A 10,000-nucleotide genomic window follows, 5' to 3' on the forward strand; every position below is an offset into this window, starting at 1 on the left:
GTCCACGAGATTGCCGGTATGGCCAAACCCGTTCGCCTCTCGTCATGTGGCACTAGCCATGTCGATTGACTTCGACTAGCGCCGCACATCAGTAAGTGCAAGTCCTCGACGAAACGACGTAACAGCCCCCAGTCAGCATGAGACTCAAGCTATATATACATCATCATCATCTCGGACAAAACACCGATCAAAAATGAGAAAGTTTCTAGAAACAATCCCTCGCCAAGGCGTCCATATATAATACGAACCCCCGGCTATCAACTAATTTCTTATACACATTCCATCTCGACCCTTCGCTATACATGTGAATATAACGACACGGTGATTCGAGATTCAACAATATTTGTCGCTCGGAACGAATTGAGTGGTTGCAAATTTTTTGTGAACATAACCCGCAACGGGCAGAGGATCACGATTTTAAGGTTGGTCGCTTAAAGGCCATTCGACTACAAAGAGACGAAGCGGACCGCGACCTCGCTGCATGAGGTTGACGAAAGCGACCCAAGATGCGAAAGCCGAAACCAACACACCTTGCCAGTACCCAAACGCCGAGGTCGGATTCGGGTCTACCACTTACCAACTGAATATCATCCTAAAAAGAACTCCAAACAGTCTAGGACAGGACCCATTCTCCACCCCTTCTATATATGTCAGGAGAACCCCGGATTCCCCTCCAGACACGATTTAGCAAACTTTTCCCGATCGATCCGACCCACCGAGGCCGTTTCGACCGTTCGCCGCGCCTACTAGAGCTGATTTCTTCGGACTCCGATCAGAAAATCCGCCGATGCATGTCGTTAACACCTAGTCCGCCTCGTCCGATCGATCGAGGCCGTTTCGACCGTTCGCCGCGCCTACTAGAGCTGATTTCTTCGGACTCCGATCAGAAAATATACCGATGCATGTCGTTAACACCATAGTCCGCCTCGTCCGATCTATCTAAACAGTCTCGACGCACCCAACACTCTTTCAAAGTCGGATTACTCGGACTCAATCTGAAAATGGACCGATGCATGACGTCAACACTTAGCCCGCCTCGTCTGATCGATCTAGGCCGTCTCGAACCACCCATCGCGCATCGAAAGTCGCATCTCTCGAACTCCGATCCGGAAATCGGCCGATGCATCACGTTAACTATTTCTTATATATCTAATATAATATACATCGAGACGGTAAGAATTCTTTTAATCGAAGATATACATATACTTCTCATCAATATCCAAAAGCTTATCGAAAAATAAATTACTCAACTTTTACGTGAAGAATCGTTCACCCAAACCTTATCCCCTATATATGTCAGGAGAACCCAAGGTTCCCCTCCAGACACGATTTAGCAAACTTTTCCCGATCGATCCGACCCACCGAGGCCGTCTCGACCGTCCGCTGCGCCTACTAGGGCCGATTTCTTCGGACTCCGATCAGAAAAATATACCGATGCATGTCGTTAACACCTAGTCCGCCTCGTCCGATCTATCTATACAGTCTCGACGCACCCAACACTCTTTCAAAGTCGGATTACTCGGACTCAATCTGAAAATGGACCGATGCATGACGTCAACACTTAGCCCGCCTCGTCTGATCGATCTAAGCCATCTCGACCCACCCAACACGCCTTCCAAGTCGGATCACTCGGACTTCGATCTGAAAATCTCCGGACTCATTTTTATGAATATCCCCAGTCAGTAAGAACGTTATTTCGCCAATATATACCAACAATAAACCATATTCCAATAGCTGAACCAAAAATATAATTCCCGATCCAAACGTTCTGCATCGCCCAACGCGACCACCTTCCCTATATATGTCAGGAGAGCACAGGGTTCCCCTCCAGACAACACTTACGCTCTATCCCCGACTCTCGGTCGATCGATAGGCCAGGTCAGCGGTGTCTGTTTCGGCCGAAGCTCGGACTTTGGTCAAAATGTTCCGATACAAAATTTGAACCAAGATAGATACAGATATGATTCCTTCTTAAATATACGTTGATTATCGAACAGAATATGGTAAATATTTTGCGATGACCGAGGATTTCATGAATTTTTTTTTTTTTTTCGAAAAAATTTTCTGTTATCGGAATTTCCTCAAATTTCATTTGGTTGCCTCCTAATGCATATTAAAAACGATAATCAACAATCAGAATCATTATTTATCATTTATTTCAATTTTTATAATGAAAAACGTTCACGTCCTTTCGCGCCTCTCGATCGTCGTTTACGTGATGCATCGGTCAGCCCTAGTTTACGTGGTGCATCGGTAAGATCGAGTTCACGTTCTGCATCGGTCTGCCCGAGTTTACGTGGTGCATCGGTAAGATCGAGATTACGTGGTGCATCGGTAAGATCGAGTTCACGTTCTGCATCGGTCTGCCTGAGTTTACGTGGTGCATCGGTATGATCGAGTTTACGTTCTGCATCGGTCTGCCCTAGTTTACGTGGTGCATCGGTGAGATCGAGTTTACGTTCTGCATCGGTGTGATCTAGTTTACGTTGTGCATCGGTAAGATCGAGATTACGTGGTGCATCGGTAAGATCGAGTTTACGTGGTGCATCGGTTCAGCCCTAGTTTACGTTGTGCATCGGTCTGGACTTAGCGATATATTTTCGACGTGAAAATGTTCCGATACAACTTTTGAACCAGGATAGTTAGAGAGATGATTTTTTCTGGGATGTACGTTGATTGGGGAATGGATTGTGGGAAATAACTTGCCATGACCGAGGTGTCCTCGAATTTTTTTTTTTTTCGAAAAAAATTTTCTGATTTTGGAATTCTCTCAAATTTGATTTGGTTGCCTCCTAATGTGTTCTAAAAGAGTAAATCAGTAATCAGAATCGAAAAATATTTTTCGGATTTTTTTTTTTTTCGAAAAAATTTTTCTGATTTTGGAATTTCCTCAAATTGATTTGGTTGCCTTCTAATGTGTTTTTAAAGCGTAAATCAGTAATCAGAATCAATATTCATTGTCGACTTTAATTTTTATAAGGAAAAATGTTCACGTCCTTAAACGCCTCCCCATCATCAGCCCGAGTCCAAGTCGATGTCAGTCCCGAGCGGACGGTGTCAGATACTACCTATCGCCCCGGTCTGGACTTGGCGAGGTATTTCGACGTGAAATGTTCCGATACAACTTTTGAACCAGGATAGTTAGAGAGATGATTTCTTCTATGTTGTACGTTGATTGTGGAATGGATTGTGGGAAATAACTTGCCATGACCCAGGTAATCTTGAATTTTTTTTTTTTTTCGAAAAAAATTTTCTGATCTTGAAATTTCCTCAAATCTGATTGCGTTGCCTTCTAATGTGTTCTAAAAGAGTAAATCAGTAATCAGAATCAATATTCATTGTCGACTTTAATTTTTATAAGGAAAAATGTTCACGTCCTTAAACGCCTCTCCATCGTTACCCCGATTCCAAGACGATGTTAGACCGGAGCGGACGGTGTCAGATGCGACCGATCTCCCCGGTCTGGACTTAGCGAGATATTCCGACGTGAAATGTTCCGATACAAAAATTTAACTGTGATAGTTAGAGAGATGGTTCCTTTTGTGATGTACGTTGATTGTGTAATAGAATATGGAAATAAACTTGAGATGACCGAGGTCTTCTGGGATTTTTTTTTTTTTTCGAAAAATATTTTTCGATTTCGGAAATCCCTCAAATTTCATTGAGATATGTCCTAATGTGTTCTTAAAGCTTAAATCAACAATCAGAATTAATATCCAAAAGTTATTTCATTTTTTATAAGGAAAAACGTTCACGTCCTTTCCGCTCCCAAAAGTGAGATATCATAGAAGATATCGCAATATTTGTTGTTTACGGCCATACCACGCTGAAATTGCCAGTTCTCGTCAGAACACTGAAGCCAAGCAGCGTCGGGCGCGGTTAGTACTTGGATGGGTGACCGCTTGGGAACACCGCGTGCTGTAAGCTTTTTTTTTACGTTCTGCATCGGTCTGCCGAGATAACGTGGTGCATCGGTATGATCGAGTTTACGTTCTGCATCGGTAAGATCGAGATTACGTGATGCATCGGTAAGATTGAGATTACGTGGTGCATCGGTAAGATCGAATTCACGTTCTGCATCGGTAAGATCCAATTCACGTTCTGCATCGGTAAGATCCAGTTCACGTGGTGCATCGGTAAGATCGAGATTACGTGGTGCATCGGTAAGATTGAGATTACGTGGTGCATCGGTAAGATCGAATTCACGTTCTGCATCGGTAAGATCCAATTCACGTTCTGCATCGGTAAGATCCAGTTCACGTGGTGCATCGGTAAGATCGAGATTACGTGGTGCATCGGTAAGATCGAATTCACGTTCTGCATCGGTAAGATCCAGTTCACGTGGTGCATCGGTAAGATTGAGATTACGTGGTGCATCGGTAAGATCGAGTTTACGTGGTGCATCGGTAAGATCTACTTTACGTTCTGCATCGGTAAGATCCAGTTCACGTGGTGCATCGGTAAGATGGAGATTACGTGGTGCATCGGTAAGATCGAGATTACGTGGTGCATCGGTAAGATCTACTTTACGTTCTGCATCGGTAAGATCCAGTTCACGTGGTGCATCGGTAAGATTGAGATTACGTGGTGCATCGGTAAGATCGAGTTTACGTGGTGCATCGGTTCAGCCCTAGTTTACGTTGTGCATCGGTCTGGACTTAGCGATATATTTTCGACGTGAAAATGTTCCGATACAACTTTTGAACCAGGATAGTTAGAGAGATGATTTTTTCTGGGATGTACGTTGATTGGGGAATGGATTGTGGGAAATAACTTGCCATGACCGAGGTGTCCTCGAATTTTTTTTTTTTTCGAAAAAAATTTTCTGATTTTGGAATTTTCTCAAATTTGATTTGGTTGCCTCCTAATGTGTTCTAAAAGAGTAAATCAGTAATCAGAATCGAAAAATATTTTTCGGATTTTTTTTTTTTTCGAAAAAATTTTTCTGATCGTGGAATTTCCTCAAATTCGATTTGGTTGCCTTCTAATGTGTTTTTAAAACGTAAATCGGTAATCAGAATCAATATTCATTGTCGACTTTAATTTTTATAAGGAAAAATGTTCACGTCCTTAAACGCCTCCCCATCATCAGCCCGAGTCCAAGTCGATGTCAGTCCCGAGCGGACGGTGTCAGATACTACCTATCGCCGAGGTCTGGACTTGGCGAGATATTACGACGTGAAATGTTCCGATACAACTTTTGAACCAGGATAGTTAGAGAGATGATTTCTTCTATGTTATACGTTGATTGTGGAATGAAATACGGAAAATAACTCGCCATGACCGAGGTGATTACGATTTTTTTTTTTTTTCGAAAAAAATTTTCTGATCGTGGAATTTTCTCAAATTTGATTTGGTTGCCTCCTTATATGTTCTAATAGCGATAATCAACAATCAGAATCAAAATCCATGATCGGGTTTGATTTTTATAAGGAATAATGTTCACGTCCTTTTTTTCAACCCCGACTCATTGACGATGTTAGAACCGAGCCGGCGGTGTCAGATACGACCGATCGCCCCGGTCCCGATCGTCATTTACGTTGTGCATCGGTCTGCCCGAGATTACGTGGTGCATCGGTATGATCGAGTTTACGTGGTGCATCGGTAAGATCCAATTCACGTTCTGCATCGGTAAGATCGAGTTTACGTGGTGCATCGGTAAGATCCAATTCACGTTCTGCATCGGTAAGATCCAGTTCACGTGGTGCATCGGTAAGATGGAGATTACGTGGTGCATCGGTAAGATCGAGATTACGTGGTGCATCGGTAAGATCTACTTTACGTTCTGCATCGGTAAGATCCAGTTCACGTGGTGCATCGGTAAGATTGAGATTACGTGGTGCATCGGTAAGATCGAGTTTACGTGGTGCATCGGTTCAGCCCTAGTTTACGTTGTGCATCGGTCTGGACTTAGCGATATATTTTCGACGTGAAAATGTTCCGATACAACTTTTGAACCAGGATAGTTAGAGAGATGATTTTTTCTGGGATGTACGTTGATTGGGGAATGGATTGTGGGAAATAACTTGCCATGACCGAGGTGTCCTCGAATTTTTTTTTTTTTCGAAAAAAATTTTCTGATTTTGGAATTTTCTCAAATTTGATTTGGTTGCCTCCTAATGTGTTCTAAAAGAGTAAATCAGTAATCAGAATCGAAAAATATTTTTCGGATTTTTTTTTTTTTCGAAAAAATTTTTCTGATCGTGGAATTTCCTCAAATTCGATTTGGTTGCCTTCTAATGTGTTTTTAAAACGTAAATCGGTAATCAGAATCAATATTCATTGTCGACTTTAATTTTTATAAGGAAAAATGTTCACGTCCTTAAACGCCTCCCCATCATCAGCCCGAGTCCAAGTCGATGTCAGTCCCGAGCGGACGGTGTCAGATACTACCTATCGCCGAGGTCTGGACTTGGCGAGATATTACGACGTGAAATGTTCCGATACAACTTTTGAACCAGGATAGTTAGAGAGATGATTTCTTCTATGTTATACGTTGATTGTGGAATGAAATACGGAAAATAACTCGCCATGACCGAGGTGATTACGATTTTTTTTTTTTTTCGAAAAAAATTTTCTGATCGTGGAATTTTCTCAAATTTGATTTGGTTGCCTCCTTATATGTTCTAATAGCGATAATCAACAATCAGAATCAAAATCCATGATCGGGTTTGATTTTTATAAGGAATAATGTTCACGTCCTTTTTTTCAACCCCGACTCATTGACGATGTTAGAACCGAGCCGGCGGTGTCAGATACGACCGATCGCCCCGGTCCCGATCGTCATTTACGTTGTGCATCGGTCTGCCCGAGATTACGTGGTGCATCGGTATGATCGAGTTTACGTGGTGCATCGGTAAGATCCAATTCACGTTCTGCATCGGTAAGATCGAGTTTACGTGGTGCATCGGTAAGATCCAATTCACGTTCTGCATCGGTAAGATCCAGTTCACGTGGTGCATCGGTAAGATGGAGATTACGTGGTGCATCGGTAAGATCGAGATTACGTGGTGCATCGGTAAGATCTACTTTACGTTCTGCATCGGTAAGATCCAGTTCACGTGGTGCATCGGTAAGATTGAGATTACGTGGTGCATCGGTAAGATCGAGTTTACGTGGTGCATCGGTTCAGCCCTAGTTTACGTTGTGCATCGGTCTGGACTTAGCGATATATTTTCGACGTGAAAATGTTCCGATACAACTTTTGAACCAGGATAGTTAGAGAGATGATTTTTTCTGGGATGTACGTTGATTGGGGAATGGATTGTGGGAAATAACTTGCCATGACCGAGGTGTCCTCGAATTTTTTTTTTTTTCGAAAAAAATTTTCTGATTTTGGAATTTTCTCAAATTTGATTTGGTTGCCTCCTAATGTGTTCTAAAAGAGTAAATCAGTAATCAGAATCGAAAAATATTTTTCGGATTTTTTTTTTTTTCGAAAAAATTTTTCTGATCGTGGAATTTCCTCAAATTCGATTTGGTTGCCTTCTAATGTGTTTTTAAAACGTAAATCGGTAATCAGAATCAATATTCATTGTCGACTTTAATTTTTATAAGGAAAAATGTTCACGTCCTTAAACGCCTCCCCATCATCAGCCCGAGTCCAAGTCGATGTCAGTCCCGAGCGGACGGTGTCAGATACTACCTATCGCCGAGGTCTGGACTTGGCGAGATATTACGACGTGAAATGTTCCGATACAACTTTTGAACCAGGATAGTTAGAGAGATGATTTCTTCTATGTTATACGTTGATTGTGGAATGAAATACGGAAAATAACTCGCCATGACCGAGGTGATTACGATTTTTTTTTTTTTTCGAAAAAAATTTTCTGATCGTGGAATTTTCTCAAATTTGATTTGGTTGCCTCCTTATATGTTCTAATAGCGATAATCAACAATCAGAATCAAAATCCATGATCGGGTTTGATTTTTATAAGGAATAATGTTCACGTCCTTTTTTTCAACCCCGACTCATTGACGATGTTAGAACCGAGCCGGCGGTGTCAGATACGACCGATCGCCCCGGTCCCGATCGTCATTTACGTTGTGCATCGGTCTGCCCGAGATTACGTGGTGCATCGGTATGATCGAGTTTACGTGGTGCATCGGTAAGATCCAATTCACGTTCTGCATCGGTAAGATCGAGTTTACGTGGTGCATCGGTAAGATCCAATTCACGTTCTGCATCGGTAAGATCCAGTTCACGTGGTGCATCGGTAAGATGGAGATTACGTGGTGCATCGGTAAGATCGAGATTACGTGGTGCATCGGTAAGATCTACTTTACGTTCTGCATCGGTAAGATCCAGTTCACGTGGTGCATCGGTAAGATTGAGATTACGTGGTGCATCGGTAAGATCGAGTTTACGTGGTGCATCGGTTCAGCCCTAGTTTACGTTGTGCATCGGTCTGGACTTAGCGATATATTTTCGACGTGAAAATGTTCCGATACAACTTTTGAACCAGGATAGTTAGAGAGATGATTTTTTCTGGGATGTACGTTGATTGGGGAATGGATTGTGGGAAATAACTTGCCATGACCGAGGTGTCCTCGAATTTTTTTTTTTTTCGAAAAAAATTTTCTGATTTTGGAATTTTCTCAAATTTGATTTGGTTGCCTCCTAATGTGTTCTAAAAGAGTAAATCAGTAATCAGAATCGAAAAATATTTTTCGGATTTTTTTTTTTTCGAAAAAATTTTTCTGATCGTGGAATTTCCTCAAATTCGATTTGGTTGCCTTCTAATGTGTTTTTAAAACGTAAATCGGTAATCAGAATCAATATTCATTGTCGACTTTAATTTTTATAAGGAAAAATGTTCACGTCCTTAAACGCCTCCCCATCATCAGCCCGAGTCCAAGTCGATGTCAGTCCCGAGCGGACGGTGTCAGATACTACCTATCGCCGAGGTCTGGACTTGGCGAGATATTACGACGTGAAATGTTCCGATACAACTTTTGAACCAGGATAGTTAGAGAGATGATTTCTTCTATGTTATACGTTGATTGTGGAATGAAATACGGAAAATAACTCGCCATGACCGAGGTGATTACGATTTTTTTTTTTTTTCGAAAAAAATTTTCTGATCGTGGAATTTTCTCAAATTTGATTTGGTTGCCTCCTTATATGTTCTAATAGCGATAATCAACAATCAGAATCAAAATCCATGATCGGGTTTGATTTTTATAAGGAATAATGTTCACGTCCTTTTTTTCAACCCCGACTCATTGACGATGTTAGAACCGAGCCGGCGGTGTCAGATACGACCGATCGCCCCGGTCCCGATCGTCATTTACGTTGTGCATCGGTCTGCCCGAGATTACGTGGTGCATCGGTCTGGACTTGGAGATATATTTTCGACGTGAAAATGTTCCGATACAACTTTTGAACCAGGATAGTTAGAGAGATGATTTTTTCTGGGATGTATGTTGATTGACGTACGAAACTTGGAAAAAAAATAGAAAAGACCGAGGTACTCTAGAAAAAAAAATTTATTGAAAATATTTTTTTGATTTCGGAATTAATTCGAAATTCATTCAGATGTCTTCTATCAATATCGCGAAAGAAAAATCAATAATCAGAATCGATATTCATCTAAGATTATTTCCTTCTGGATTGTGTTAACATTCGGTACGATCTTGTCTACGTGATGCATCGGTTTGTTTCTCGGCTCTTGTGAGCAAGTTGGACACTCGAGACGGCCTCCATCGATCGGATTAGGCGGGCTTTAATGTTAACGTGCTGCATCGGTGTGATCTTGTTTACGTCATGCATCGGTATAGCTTTAAATCGCGCCGTAAAGTCGGTTCACGTCATGCATCGGTATCTCAAATCGCGCCGTAAAGTCGTTCACGTCATGCATCGGTATCTTAAATCGAGCCGAAAAGTCGTTCACGTCATGCATCGGTATCTTAAATCGCGCCGTAAAGTCGTTCACGTCATGCATCGGTGGCACAAAAAAAAGACGCCGATGCATGACGTGAGCCGACTTTTCGGCTCGAT

General features: G+C 41.9%; 1 non-coding gene across 1 annotated transcript; it reads left to right on the plus strand.

Annotated features, from left to right (window-relative positions):
* The first annotated feature begins 3,808 nt into the window (after positions 1-3,808).
* On the plus strand, positions 3,809-3,927 carry LOC123688403. The gene has a single exon (XR_006749926.1). It is a non-coding gene; the product is annotated as a 5S ribosomal RNA (ribosomal RNA).
* The last annotated feature ends 6,073 nt before the right edge of the window (positions 3,928-10,000 follow it).

Source organism: Harmonia axyridis, chromosome X (genome assembly GCF_914767665.1).
Source record: "Harmonia axyridis chromosome X, icHarAxyr1.1, whole genome shotgun sequence".
NCBI lineage: Eukaryota > Metazoa > Arthropoda > Insecta > Coleoptera > Coccinellidae > Harmonia > Harmonia axyridis.